The sequence below is a fragment of the Microtus oregoni genome, unplaced genomic scaffold (assembly GCF_018167655.1).
Source record: "Microtus oregoni isolate MIOR12 unplaced genomic scaffold, Mior012 000017F_ref0000208, whole genome shotgun sequence".
Lineage (NCBI taxonomy): Eukaryota > Metazoa > Chordata > Mammalia > Rodentia > Cricetidae > Microtus > Microtus oregoni.
The window spans coordinates 12,160,301-12,174,115 of record NW_024543076.1 but is presented as its reverse complement, the minus strand read 5'-3'; the positions used below and the strand labels follow the sequence as shown (position 1 = coordinate 12,174,115).

The following is a 13,815-nucleotide window of genomic DNA, read 5'->3' as shown; positions in this document are numbered from 1 at the left end:
GAACTGGATGGGTAGCCAATGACCACCTCCTGCAAATTCTCTAATAGCAACACCAGCTTGGGACCAAGGACTCAGCATTTTGAGCCTATGGGGGACATTTCTTATTCAAATCACAACACTCTCTTTTAAAAAAAAATCATGTGTCCTCATAAGATTTAGGAGATTACATTAAATAGTTTACAAAAGTAAGGTATCCAATTGTAATTCCATTGTGGTTATTTTGGTTGCCAAAGGAATTGAATTTGCCTTTTTGTCTTATAGGATTCTTTTCTTAGTAGGGAATTAGTTCCAGAAAATGTCAGATTAATGATTTCAAGGAACGTTTTGTCAGTTTGTCGGTCCTGTCAGTAAACACCATTCCCTGCTGAGCCATCTCTCCAGCACTTTCTTCCTTGTCTCAAAATAGTTTCATACATGTGCCATTTCTGAGTGTTGTACTACTTTATAGATCACAGGATCAATGATTATTGGTTAATGATAGGTTTGATTCTTTCCAAATTCTAATTTATCCTTACTGTTAATTCTGATGTCTAACCTACCTTCTGAATTGTCAAAAGCCCTGCTCCCTAATTTTGTCACCCCAAAGAAGCATTATCATCTAGTTCATGTTCAAAATTTTTGTTATTGGAATAAGAAAATATTCTTGCAATTTTTGCAGTTCACCTAATGTTGCAAAAAAATTTCATGTTGGCCATTTGCGCTCCACCATCATAGGTAAGTGTTCCCTTTAACAGACAGTACTAAACGTGTCTAGGAGACATACATGATAATGCAATGTAATAGTTCAGAGTTTAAGTGAAAAGGGAAGAAAAGGCTCCCCACAATGTAGATTACATAAGCATGATGCTGAGTAAATGTTGCACTAAATTGAAAAATTGGTTTACATGTTAAAAACCAAAATTTATTTCAAAAGGTAAAGGCTGAAGTCAGTTTTCATTGGTGTGTATGTTATGGTTGTAACTTAGATATACGGAAAACTGAAAGAGGCAAAAATAAAAAATAGTCACAAATTATTTCTGTGGGTTGGCAGAAATCTTTCATATTTTTTTGTTCCTACAACTGTAATTTTCAAGACTGGAAACTAAAGGTTTTAATAGAAATTATTTACTTTAGAAATACTGGAACTACTTTATAATTATAAAGCTTTCATGTATAATATGCTTTTTTGAAGTGTGTGTGTGCGCACGCTTGTGTATATGGGTGTGGGAACTGCCTACTGAGTTCAGAAGAGGGGGTCAGGTGCCCTGGAGTTGGAGTTACAGGCATGAGTGTGGAGAACTGAACTCTAGTGCTGACTAGAGCAGCCAACATAGCAAACACTCTTTAACCACTGAGCCCTCTCAAGTCCTGCTCTCTATTTATTTAAAATACTTTGCAGTACTGCAATTCAAAACTCAATTTAGGATTGTGCAATATTAGACTTGGAGTTTATTCCAGGTTAGAAATCTATGATGTGTGCTCAAGAATAAGCCATTTAGATGCTACTGTGATAGATTTCAACATTGGAAAATTGTATGAGTGGCAGATTATTGTTGAAATAAGAAAGCTTTCATGGTTAGAAAGTCTTTGAGGAGTATTTTATGGGAAAAAAAATAACAGGACGTAACCAAAACTATCTAGGAAATCTGTCGTATAACAAAATCTACATTAAATGGAGTCAAAAAGAGTAAATGGGTAAGTAGGGTATGATAAAGTATCGGGAGGAAAGAATATTTATTGAAATTTAGTGAACTAAGTGTTTATATGTGCTAATTCGTTGGTCTGTGCAGTCCAGAGTCTAGAAAATATCCTTCAATAGCCATAGTTTTAGTTTTTGAATGAATATTTATTTATTAAGTATATAGCAAGTAAAAGAGTAAACAGCAAGGCAGAGAGAGAAAGAGAAAAGTAGGTAGGGAGATGGAGAAAAAAAGCAGAAAACCAAAATAATGGTCCAATCAGGTGCTCAAAACATTTGGCAGGGGGCTGGAGAGATGGCTCAGTGGTTAAGAGCACTGACTGCTCTTCTGAAGGTCCTGAGTTCAATTCCCAGCAACCCACATGGTGGCTCACAACCATCTGTAATGAGACCTGGTGCCCTCTTCTGGCCTTCAGGCATACATGGAGGCTGAACATTGTGTACATAATAAATAAATAAATCTTTAAAAAAAAAAAAAACATTTGGCAGAAACCAACTGGGAAATCCTTTTTAGACAGCCAGCTAGTAGAGTTCCCAGTTGAGCGAGCTTCCTCGGGTGAGACTTCCCAGTGTAAGAACAAGCAGCGACAGCCAAGGATAACGTATCAGACACTCAACAGCTTCAGCAGAACCAGTGCGGGACATGGAGGCAGTCAGCTGAGTTTCCTGTGGCTAAACCTTCAACTTCCCCTTCTTTAAGTGCTTTTATGTCATAGGGTAGACCTCCGATGGAAATGGCTTATATTCCAGCTCTTTGCAAGGACAGGGTTCTTCCCTCCATGTTACAGAGGTAGAGGAACAGCCCACTCTCAATCAAAGGGGTGACATGCTTGGATCTGAAGTGGAGGTGGAGACAGCTTCTCAGTGAGCTCGAACAGCACGGGACAGTTTATACCATTTAGTGTAGATTTTTCCCATTTAAGTCACAACAGCCCTGCTCGGTAAGTACTACTAAGATTTATGAGGAAGAAATTCGAGCAGAAGTAACTTTCTCAAGATCATATGGATAAAGTATTTGTAGCTAGGATTTGAAATTGTCCATTTCTGAACCATACAGATATATTCAGGTGTACTTGTGAGCTGACAGTGTACTAAGAAAAATAGATATACAATATTAGTAGCAGCCGAAGAAGGTAAGTTTCCTGCTGGGGCTGTATAGATTTGGAAGGTGTGCAAACAGAGATGCTTGTAATTCAAGTTAGGCTTTTTTTAGTCTTATTGATTTGTTACAGGGTCTTATTTGTAGCCTAAGTTGACCTAGAACTACTATATAGCCCAGACTAAGCTTGAACTTTTGGCAATCTTGCCTCAGACTCCCAAGAGCTAGGTAGGATTACAACTGTTTGCCAGCAAGCCACTGTATTTAAATCAGGAAATGATTTATTATAAAAAATAGAATGGTTTGCAAAGTTATTGGAGAACTATAGATGTTTTTAATTGAGCAACAAGAACAACTCCCAAAACATTCCCAGAGTTCAGTTACCAAGGGAGGGTCTGCCTCTTCTACCATTGCGTCCATGCTCTGGGACCACTGCCATAGTCTGGAAACTGCCACTGTTCGTGCCGTGTCTTCTGCAACCCATTATGGGCAAAGAGGTCACACCATGTCCTGTCTTTCATCTTGTTTTGGAAGTTATGGCACAGTACTAGAATCTGTATTAGCAGGTGCCACTGAAGAGAGGGAAGAAAAAACAAATGCCCCAAAGTTGCATAACTGCTTGTCACGGCCAAACAAAACAGCCAGAAGTATCTCCTTTGCCAAATCTCATGCAAACTGTCTCAACCTAGATTTCTGGAACCCTAACTACAAAGGACTCTGGGAAATGGGGATGTCGATATTTTAGATTTTACAGTGTATGAAGACAGATAGATACTGAACATCAGACTTGCATCAGCAGAACATGGAAGTACAGGCTGTGGAGCAGTGTGTGCTCTTGGGGAACAGTCTTGTGGAGGACTCACGGTAGTGCTTGGAAGATATCTGAGCTAGTTAGAAAAGGGTGGGGTAGACACAGATGAGTGCAGGTGCCTGCAGAGTGTGTGTGTGCGTGTGTACGCGTGTGTAAGTGCAGGTACCTGCAGAGGCTGAGTGTGCGTGTCTGTGTACACTTGTGTCTGTAAGTGTAGGTGCCTACAAAGACTGAGTGTGTGTGCATGTGTATGCAAGTACAGGTACCTACAGAAACTGAGTGTGTGTGTGTGTGTGTGTGTGTGTGTGTGTGTGTGTGTGTGTACACATGTGTATGCAAGTACAGGTGCCTGCAAAGACTGAATGTGTGTGCACGTGTATGTAAGTGCAGGTACCTACAGAGACTGAGTGTGTGTGTGTTTGTATATACACATGTCTATTTAACTGCAGGTGCCTACAGAGGCTGAGGGTGTGTGTGTATGTGTGTGTGTGTACACATATGTATATAAGTGCAGGTTCCTACAGAGGCTGAGGCTAGGTGGGTGTGTTTGTGTGCATGTGAATGCAAGTGCAGGTGTCTTTGGAGGCCAAATGAGGGCATCAGATCCCCTGGAGCTGGAGGTACAGGTAGTTGTGAGCTCCTGATATGAGTGTTTGGAACCAAACTTGGACCTTCTGGAAGAATAGCAAGTAACCTTAACCACTGGGCCATTTCTCTAGTTCCCTAAGTGCTATATTCCTTGGAATTAACTGAGTAGTTATTATTATTCTTGTTTTGTTTTTTGTTTTTATATATATATATATTTTTTATTGAGAAAAGGAGAAAAGAAAAAAAAAAGTTTCCACCTGCTCCCAGCCTCCCATTTCCCTCACCCTCATCCCACCCTACGCCCCCTCCTCCCACCCTTCTCCCCCTCCCCCCACTCCTTTCCCCCTCCCTCTCCAGTCCAAAGAGCAGTCAGGGTTTTCTGCCCTGTGGTAAGACCTAGGACCTCCCACCTCCGTCCATATCTAGGAAGGTGAACATCCAAACTGGCTAGGCTCCCACAAAGCCATCACATTACGTAGGATCAAACCCCCGTGCCATTGTCCTTTGCGTCTCATCAGCCCTCATTGTTCGCCATGTTCAGAGAGTCCAGTTTTATCCCATGCTTTTTCAGTCACAGTCCAGCTGGTCTTGGTGAGCTCTCAATAGATCAGCTCCACTGTCTCAGTGGGTGGGTGCATCCCTCGTGGTCCCGACTTCTTTGCTCATGTTCTCCCTCCTTCTGCTCCTCATTGGGACCTTGGGAGCTCAGTCCAGTGCTCCAGTGTGGGTCTCTGTCTCTATCTCCATCCATCACCAGATGAAGGTTCTATGATGATATGCAAGATATTCGTCAGTATTGCTCTAGGATAGGGTCATTTCAGGTTCCCTATCCTCAACTGCCCAAGGAACTAACTGGGGACCTCAGCTTGGGCACCTGGGAGCCCCTCTAGGGTCAGGTCTCTTGCCAACCCTAAAGTGGCTCCCTTAACTAAGAATTGTGGTTCCGTGCTCCCCTGTCCAACCTTCCTTTATCCCAATCCTCCTGTTTTCCCAAGGCCCGACCTCCTTCCCTTCTAACTTTTCTCTCCCCATCTCCCCTTACCCCCATCCCACCCCACCCCCAAGATCCCAATTTTCTCCCCGTCAATTTTGTCTACTTCCCTTAGCCAAGAGGATAACTATATGTTTTTCCTTGGGTTCCCCTTCTTACTTAGCTTCTTTAGATTCACCTATTGTAGACTCCGTGACCCTTATTTATGGCTAGAAACCAATTATGAGTGAGTATATCCCATGTTCATCTTTTTGGGTCTGGGATACCTCACTCAGGATAGTCGCTCTTGTTTTGTTTTTAAGATTGTATTTATTTATTTTATGTATGAATACTCTATCTGCATGTATGTAAGAGAGTTTTAGATTCAACTATGATGGTTGTGAGCCACCATGTGGTTGCTGGGACTTGAACTCAGGACCTCTGGAAGAGCAGCTGGTGCTCTTATCCATTGAGCCATTCCTCCAGCCCTGAGTAGTTATTATTCTAACATGTGTTTCTAACTACCAACAATGATGCTGATAAGAGTTCTATTTCTGTGAATATTATGGGAACCTTTGAAATAACGACTCACTAAGTAATTCCTTACTTCATGTCCTCACACAAGTAACACATCATGAATGCTTTAGTGAAAAACATTGAGTTGGTATGTTTTGTTAAAAGGGCTTTCTATGTTATAACTTGGTAATAGAGAAGAACATAGTTTTAAAGCCAAAATGGACTTAAAAATTACGATTATATATGTATTTGCTTCTAGGAAATTTTATAGCAAATCTAAAAGAAGCTTTAGGGCATCAAGTAACAAGAATAAATTACATTGGAGATTGGGGCATGCAATTTGGTAAGTATGTTTGACATGCTTTTCATTTTATTATATGACCTAATTGTTTCAAATACTATAACATTTGATCATCTGTATGGGATATAGACAAGATCCCTGTTGGATAAAATAGTGTAATAGTGTGGTGCTAGGAATTGAACCTGGGGGTCTCCTGTATTCCTGGCACATGAACTACCACTGAGCTGTATCTGCCTATGGAGTTATATATTCTACATAATCTCATCATATAATTAAATTGAATATTCAGAGAAATGCCTAATTAATACACTTAACACACGCACATGCACATTAAGCCTTTAGTGAGGAAGAGTAACTTACCTTTATTGATTAAAGGTAGAAATGAATACACAGAGAAGAAATAATTCTAGCTATGTATTCCCATCTCAGCCAAGGCCTGCATTTTTAGATCAGTGAGGTCCAACCCCGGCCCCACATCTGATGAGAAATGGGATTTATTGTTATGTGACTGAGTAACACAGAGGTAAAACAAAGTATGATATGTTGGCTTTCTCTAGAACCTCCCAGTGGATGAGGTGGAGGATGAAAGGAAAAGGGTGAGGCCCAACAGTTGTGTGGCGTCAGTCATGTCTAAGGTCATTTGGAAACTTTGTGGTTCATACAACCAGTAACCTAGGTATGAGGAAGGCAAGACAGATGAGGGACTGGTTGCACACTGAATACAATCTTGTGATGTTTTCAAGGTCCGGCCATACTGCTACGTTCTCTGGCAGAGAGGTATCACCAAATTCCTAGAAGGCAGCTGTCCTCACTGGGATTTTTGTTGTAGCACTTTTTGTGTGCTCTTTCTCCCACAAGATGCTAATTCCTTCAAAGTATAGACTATGCCATAATTACTTTTGTATCCACAATGTGTGGCACATAAGAGACACCCAGTGATGAATGATGCTTACGATACTAATAGCAAACCTAGGTGATAGCGTAAGGCTTCTCTAGGAGTGTATAGTACACATCACTAGTTCTGAAATTCACTAACATGCTTATATTCTACATCCAGTGAGAGGAAATCAGTTTCCAAAAGAAAGACCACTTCATTTAAAGGAACTTTTTTGTAAGATATTTATAATGACTTCTTATGAGTAATTACTTAAGTTTAAGCTCTAGGTACAACAATCAAGTCTTTATAGATAGCATCCACTTTTATTCCTTTGACTGATTTAGACATTTCACAGGCTTCAGCAAGTATGTGATTTGAGTAGTTATCAAATTTTGGCTGAAAGATTTTACAGTAATATTTTTCTTTATAGAAATATAATTGGTGTTTTTTGTTTGTTTCTTTCACTTTTGGGGGGCCTGCCACCCAGCTCCCAAATAAATACACAGAAGCTTATTCTTACTTATGAATCCCTAGCCATAGCTTGGCTTGTTTCTAACCAGATTTTCTAACTTAAATTATTTCATTTCTCTTTAACTATTTTTTTTTTTTTTGCCTCTAGGCTTTTTACCTTTTCTTTATATATCCTTCTTTCCTTCTTACTCTGTGAATGACTGGCTGACCCTTGGAGTCCTCTCCTTTTCTCTACTCACTTTCTTTTTTCCTTTAGATTTCTCCTCCTATTTATTCTCTCTGCATGCCAGCCCCTCCTCTCCTTCCTCCTCCTGCCTAACTATTGGCCGTTCAGTTCTTTATTAGACCAATCGGGTGGATGAGGCAGGCAATGTAATTCAGTTTTACAGAGTTAAACAAATGCAACATAAAAGAATGAAACACATCTTTGCATCATTAAACAAATATTCCACAGCATAAACAAATGTAACATGTCTTAAACTAATATTCCACAACACAGGAATAATGTTATTAATGACCTGTTAGCATTTCATTACAGCTGTTAGAAGAATTAAAATTTTCTTTCAGATATTCCATTTGAAAGTTGGCACATGGCTTCTGTGCACAGAATTAGTTTTTCAACATGTATCAAACTGAATGTTAAATGGAATAGTTTTTGCTTTTCCCATCTTTTCAGTAATCACTGGGCATCTCTGCACGTTCTGCTCCCAGTACCCTGAATCATAATCACATTTGTTTTTCTTTTGAAATAAACAGAACTTTAAACATCTTCCTCAGTGTTCTCTGGGATCTAGAACATTTCTTCTTCTCAAAATAGCATTGTGCTCTCTGCTGAGTCTCATAGGAAAATGAGCATTGGTGCTGGAGAGATGGCTCAGCAGTTAAGAACACTTGTGGCTCTCGTAGAGGACCCGAGTTGGGTTCCCAGCATCCACATGGCAGCTTACAGCAACTTGTTAACTCCTGTTCCAGAGGACTCAATTTGTTCTCCTGGCCTTTGCATGCACCAGGAATGCCTGTACTATACATACATACATACATGCAGGCAAACACTCATCCACATAAAATTAAACAAATCTTCCATAAAAGGATGCAAAGTGAGCATTCATAAACCTTTTAGATATGAAGCTTGATGATTGGCATGGCTGCTTAAACATTAGTTTTTCAAAATAACAAGCCTACATCCTGCTCTAGACCCAGGTTGTGTTTGTGTAGGCAAAGACTGTTCATTCATTTCCTGGCCACCCAGACCCAAATAATCTCACAGAAACTATATTAATTATAACACCTTTCAGCCAATGACTCAGTCATATTTCTAGCTAGCTCTTACATCTCGAATTAACCCATTTCTATTACTCTGTGTATCAGCATGAGGCTGTGGCCTACTGGTAAGGTTCCGGAGCATCTGTCTCCTTCAGCAGCTATATGGCGTCTCCTTGATTCTGCCTACTTTGTCTCTATGCTTTTGTTTGGACTTCCTGCCTGGCTTTACTAAGCCAGCTTCTTTAATAACCAATGGTAATAAGTCATATTCATAGCATACAGAGGGGAATCCCACATCATATTTGTCCTTTGAAACTAAAATTATAGTCATCTTTTACTATTGTTTATTAAGACTATTCTAAAACCTCATTTAGTATTTTTTGAGAGTTCAGATTAATATAACTTTGAGTATATCAGTATAATTTTGAATGTCTAGTGCCTCACAAAGTAACTGTCCAATAAATGTTTGTTTTCTTACTGTCTGCCAAAGAATTACTGAATGCAAAGATAAGTTGTTGTGGGAGCTGCGGGCTGCGTTCCTGCCACCCAGCTCCTGGCCACCTGGCTAGCTTATGCCCCAAAATAACAACACACAAACTGTATTCATATAAACACTGCTTGGCCCATTTCTGTTAATGTGTGTAGTACCACGAGGTAGTGACTTATCTTGCCTAACCCATATTTAGTAACCTGTGTAGCACCAGTCTTACCAGGAAAGTTTCAGCATGTCTGACCTGGTGGCTTGCTTCATCGCGTCTGCCCCAGAGAGGAGAGGAAATGGCGTCTGTCTGAGGCGTCTTACCTCACTTCCTCTTCCTCCCTGCATTCTGCTCTGTTTACTCCACCCACCTAAGGGCTGGCCTATCAAATGGGCCCAAGGCAGTTTCTTTATTAACCAATGACCTTCCTCCATCATAAGTAGACCTAGACTCTGTGTTGGATGAGCTTACAATCTTTTAACTTAGGTTCAGTGAGCCATTGCAGTTTGGAATAAGCTTTTCAGTGTTTTTCTTTTGATGTGCCATGATGTGGGATGTCCTTCTGTATATGTTTTGCTCTTAATGGTTAATGAATAAAGCTGCTTTGGCCTATGGTGGGGCAGAATATGGCCAGGTTGGCAGAGATAGAGAGAGAAAGTAGGTGGAGTCAAAGAGATGCCATGTAGCTGCAGAAGTAGGACACCAGAACCTTTCCAGTAGGCCACATCCTCATGGTGATATATAGATTAATAGAAATGGGTTAATTTATGATGCAAGAGTTAGTTAGTAAGAAGCCTGAGTAATAGGCCAAAGAGTGTTATAATTAATATAGTTTCTGTGTGATTATTTGGGTCTGGGTGGCTGGGAACAAAAGAGCAGTCTCTGTTTACTGTGTTATTTTGTAAAATATGCCTTATATATAGCAGTGATTCTCAGGGTTTATAACTGAGAAGTTCATCTTTTTATAGAACTATACCTGGTTTTCACCATGACTGACTGCTCTATTATTTTATTGAATAATGTTTCATTTACTGATTATCTTAACAGGTCTGCTGGGAACAGGTTTCCAGCTGTTTGGCTATGAAGAAAAACTCCAGTCCAATCCTTTACAACATCTCTTTGAAGTAAGTTGGTAAGGCAACATTAGAGAATGCTTCAACATTTTTTTCAGAATACTTCACAAAGACTTTTTAAGGCAATCCCAAGACCTGACTAATTTCAGTTCCAGTCCAACTGGTTTCTTTAAAAAAAAAAAAGTATTCTGTTTTACTTGATTTTAAACAGTAATTCCCCAGATACATGGAATCATCTTAGAAGTAATGCATAGGATCTGGTCAGGCAATGCACATTTATAGTCCTAGCTCTCAGGAGGCCAGTCTGTGCTACAGAGCCTCAAAACAAACAAACCATAAAATCCACACAGGCTAATGGCTAAGAAAGACACAGAAATTTCTCTCTGTTCTGTCAGTTTATATATTTCATCTTTCTTTCTGGTATTTATAGCAACAGCCCTGGCTGTCCTGGAACTTACTCTGCAGACCAGGCTGGCCTTGAATTCACAGATCCACCCACCTCTCCCTTCCCAGTGCTGGGATTAAAGGCTGGCACCACCACTGCCCAACAAGATTTGTAAATCTTTAGTGTATGTTTTTTTGCCCTTTTATTTTCTCATTGTACAGGAAAACCACTCTATAAATTGTATTCTAAAGTTTTATGTTTTGTTTTATTCATTAAGCCATTCAGTTCTTCCTGAGGTTTGCCCAATGTGAACACCCAGTTTTCTTCATTTTGTCCTCTGGATAGCTTTATTCTCTATATCTCAGGTTTCTTTTCCTGCCCAAGTACTCTCCAGAGTCAAATTTCATTTTTATTGTCTCATTGTTTTCTGTGTCACACATGTTAGTGATAGACATACAGGGAACCAAACTACAGATGTTCTGTCTCTGTAAGGAAGAGTACTCGCCAAACTAAGGGTCTACATCCCTAACCAAAGAACTCAGAGAGGGCATTTGTCATTTCCTTTTTGCTTGATCTTTCCCTTGAAGCTACCTATGTAGTAAAGTTGAATTCTCTATTTCTTTTAGAGTTTATGCCTGCATCATACTTTCTTCTTTTTATTATTTTAGTTCTGTGTCTGTGCATGTTGGTATGTTCACATGAGTGCAATTGCCCTAGAGGCATCACATTCCTTATAAGCTAGAGTTACAGTGAGCTAGAGCCCACTTAGGTGGGTGCTAGGAACTGAACGCAGGACCTCTGGCAGCGCAGTGAGTGCTTTGAGCCGCTGAGTCACCCCTCCCGTTCTGCACCTGACATGGAGACTAGAAACTTAGCTTATCTTTTCCATTAAGGGTATAATCAGTAGGCACAAACTTAAAAACTAAATCCACTTTACCATTATCAATAAATAAAATATTCCCTCTCACTCTCTATAATTATTTTCTGCATTATGTTTTTAATACTCAGAAAATGACATTTTTTACTACAACTTTAGCAAATTGTTCCCAGACCCAGGTTTATTATCTTCGTTCCATGTTGGTCTCCAATATACAAGCTGTCCCCACCAACCCTGCGAGACATCAGTTCTCTGTATGTTGCAGGCTTCACCTGGGTGTTGTTACCTGGTCCTCCAGACCTAGAAGAAGTAGAGGGACTCCGCCATCCTGTGTAGGCGCACTAGGAGTAGTGCCCTCGGAGGCTTGCCCCACCCTGTGGACTCCTCAGCTGCTGTTTTCCTGGCAGTGCTCCCAGTCCTCTCCAATCTAGACAGTTCTCCTTCTTCCAAAAAATGCATGCCTTTCTACCCACCTGCAGCTTTCTGCTATAATACTGTAGTATGCAACATCAGAATGGGGGCACCTCATAGGGACAAGGTATACAGTGTGTATCTGACCTCAGTGAATTGTGCAAACCATACTATTTTCAACATGAACCTAGTGCACACTGTTCTACAAAAGTTAGTGTCATCCTTGAATGATATTCAAAGGCTGGGCAGATCATTCAGTGGTCGAACACTAACTAGCTTAGCATTCACAAGACTGGGTACAAGTCCCAGTTGTAGGAGAAAAGGCATTTTATAGGGGCCATGGCACATCCTGCAATTCTAGAATTTGGGAAGTAGAGGCAGAAGGATGAGGTGTATTCCCTTGTTTCAAAGAAACAAAACAGAAAGAGAAGATGTTTTTATTATATTACAAAATAAATAAAAATAAGAAAAACAACATAGGAAAGAGATTAAGGTTCAAATACTTTTCATGTGCAATGGTAATATATTAAGGAGAAGAAATTCAATGATGAATTTGGAAGTTGGATTTTGTTTTAGGCAGAAATTTTAAACTTTATTGTTAATTGTTTGAAGTGCTGATATGCTGAAATTCAGTTAATATCTCCTTTCTCTTCTGCCTCCCTCTTCCTTCCTTCCTTCCTTCCTTCCTTCCTTCCTTCCATTCCCCCAGTGCTGGGGATTGAATGCAAAAACTTTAAATTTCTGTGATTCTTTTACCATTCAGACTCAGTACTGGGATGTATGTGCCTGAGTGCAGAGCACTTGCTCCCCACGTGCAGCTCTGGGCTCATTGCTCTCCCAGTGAGGTGTGGGCAGGTGTCCTTCTCAGCATTTGCACAGTGTTGGTTTCAGCCGCATTCTTTCAGAAGGCCTTAGAGCGTTCTTTAAAATAAGTCATGTTTTGCAACATAAAGCAAGGCTTTTAACAATCACAAAAATTGAAATAATTTTGTAAGCAGAGACTGCACCTTCATTCCCCAGCCACCCAGACATGAATAATCACACAGAAGCTGTATTTATTACAACACTGTTTGGCCAACAGTTGCTCAGGCATATTCCTAGCCAGCTCTTAAATCTTAAATTAACCCATTTCTATTATTTTATATTTTACCACGAGGCTTTGGCTTACCGGTAAGATTCTGGCATCTTTTACCTTCGGCAATTTTGTGGAGTCTACCTGACTCCACCTTCTTTCTCCCTGCATTCAGTTTAGATTTCTACTTACCTATATTCTGTCCTGCCACAGACCAAAGCAACTGCTTTATTAACCAATGGTAATAAAACATATTCTTAGCATACAAAAGGAAACCCCATATCATAATTTCTTTTTCTTATCAGACCATAATGAAATAAAGCTAGATATCAATAATAATGGAAACTTTAAAATACACATAGTGAAATTCTGAGAGAAGTTTGAAGTTTTTTCGACTTTCCTTTTTGCTAATAATGAAAAATCTTGATTACTGTTGCGACAAAGCCTAACATTAATTGATATTATTAACCCTTACAATTTGCAAATTACTAATGGCGGGTACCGAAAAAACAATTAAAACTGCATTAGAAGTGAGCCTTAGTAAACCATCAGCCCCATACCTTTCCAGTTTACAGAACTAAACCAGCAAAGTGGATAGTGCAAAACCACAAAATGCCTGTTCCACATAATGCTTAAGAGTCCAAGCTGGAATTAGTTAACCTTCCTGTAACTATTTCTGTTTGCAGTCACCGCCTGTTGTCTTTTATAGCTTGAAAGAATAGCTTTAAGTTTTTTCATAAAAAATAGCTCCTGGACCACATCTGAGAAGATTAGGCTGGGGAATAGTCAGATGTAGGTGGAAGAAGACTCCAAAGTCCCCACCCGCGATGCTCAACCCTTTGATGATAGGTTCAGCGCTGGGAGAGTCATTGCCCTCAGTTGTGGGCATATCCAACCCAGTGGTCATACAAATGGCCCTGTTCAGAGGTCATAAATCTGGGGAC

General features: G+C 40.0%; 1 pseudogene; it reads left to right on the top strand.

Moving 5' to 3' along the window:
• The window catches only part of LOC121458291, a 44,407-nt pseudogene that overhangs the window by 13,955 nt on the left and 16,637 nt on the right, over nucleotides 1–13,815 (top strand).